This window comes from Pteropus vampyrus, unplaced genomic scaffold, assembly GCF_000151845.1.
Source record: "Pteropus vampyrus isolate Shadow unplaced genomic scaffold, Pvam_2.0 Scaffold36, whole genome shotgun sequence".
In the NCBI taxonomy this organism is placed as follows: domain Eukaryota; kingdom Metazoa; phylum Chordata; class Mammalia; order Chiroptera; family Pteropodidae; genus Pteropus; species Pteropus vampyrus.
The window spans coordinates 5,039,854-5,041,750 of NW_011888817.1; positions in this window are offsets into that span (position 1 = coordinate 5,039,854).

Below are 1,897 nucleotides of genomic sequence, written 5' to 3' on the forward strand. Positions count from 1 at the left end.
AACCTGAGACTATCCAGAAATGATTTAGAGTAGGGGCTGAAATTTTAAGATACAGGGTCAGGCAGGTGGCAAGTGAGGGGTTGAGCGGGGTCCACATTGAACTAGAGAGTGCATGTCATCTCTATATCTCCATCTGCCTCACCCCTAATCTAATGAGGGACTGACACACAGTCCCAGGAAAGCTTTGTTGAAAGATTTCATGAACGGATCACTAAGTAATCTCCCGAAGTGGAATATCTAAGCCTAAAAAATGTCCAGGCTCTCAAATCCTGTTTTATAATTATTTCTTTCTTTCCTGCAGGAGCCTGGATAGCTGTCTTTCTTCTTATAGTGATAAGGTGGATGCTGGGATAAAATCCTGCCTAGACACTTCCCCTAACTCTAGCCCTTGGCCTAGTGTAGTTGCCTGAGGCAAGGGTGGCATGGAGGAAGATTTAGGGGGGAGCCAACTACACTATCTGGTAAGGAGTATGGCCTGGCCAACGAACAGCAGGGAATTCACCTACTTTGACTCCTTTTCGGTGCAAGCTGGCCACAAAGCTTCAGTACTTTGTGAGGAATGGGGTATGTATGTGTAAGAAGTCACTTTATTCTCTATGGATCTTAGTTCCCCCATATGTAAAATGAGTCTGACCAGATGATCTCTGCTTCGACATGAGAACTCAATGACTCTTTTTCCAGGGAGAGTTTCTGGGCTTTAGCCAGCTGGTCCTAAGACTCCTTTCTTAAAAAAAAAAAAAAAAAGACTCTTTTCTTCTGCAGAATGGGCAAGAGCTATTCAATTTCAGAATTAGGTTGAAATGTATCCATACAATATTATCCTGACCATTAATTATTTCTAAATTCATAAACTCCCCCTTTCTAGTAGAGAGGGTGAATACAGACAGCAATGTTTGTGCTATCATTTATTCATTCAAAGAATAGTCTGGAATCTACTGTGTAGCAGTTCCTGTGTTAGACCCTGGGGATTCAATAGTACACAAGATACTGTTTGACCTTATAGAGAGGACAGCTGAATACAGGAAGTAGGTGGTGTGGACCAGAAGCAGGACAGGCTTTGTAAGTTGAAGGAGGTGGCACTTTCACAAAACCCTAAGATCCTTGCACCTCATTTTGTTATTTTGCTTTTGAAATATGATGTTTTATTGATATCTATAATCATTTTAGAAATTAATTTCCTGGGAAAATATGGTGGTACAAGCAATAAAATAAAAGTTAAATTTAACAGTCTTAACGTTTCATTTGCAAAAACTTTTCTTGTCATTTAATGCTTTGACACCTCCTGAAAAAAATTAAGTCGAATGATCAATCCATATTATTTTTTCATATATATCAGTCACATATTTATTAAATCAGTACAATTAATTACATTTCATTGGGAATTAATATTGACTTTATAGGTCTGAAGTAGACTGTTTAAATAGCCCTCATTTAAGGTATATTCTCTGAAATTAGGATCAGAAAGCTTCATTAAAAAATAATAATAATTAATAATAAAATGTATCCTGAAGGATAAGGGCAAAATATTATTGACTCTACTATGCTTAAACATCTTAAAAAGAAAATAGAATGAAACAAAATTAAGTTAACAGCAATGCTATTGAACTTACCTATATTTAGTTGACCATGTTAAAAAGCCTCTGTGCTGCATAACAATAGATGATAATTAAATAAACCACGAGACACTACTTAATGCATTTGAAAGCAGTAGCTCTAATTATATGATTATAACTAAGATGCAGTTAGTTTATTTTCTAATTTTCTTTGATTAAATTGGGATGGGGCGTATCTGGCCCTCTCTTCCATTTTTAGTCATGTTAGGTGATAGTTCCACTGATATAGTTTATTAAAATATGCAGCAACTCTTTTTAAAATAAAGTAACTAAAGATTTAAGAA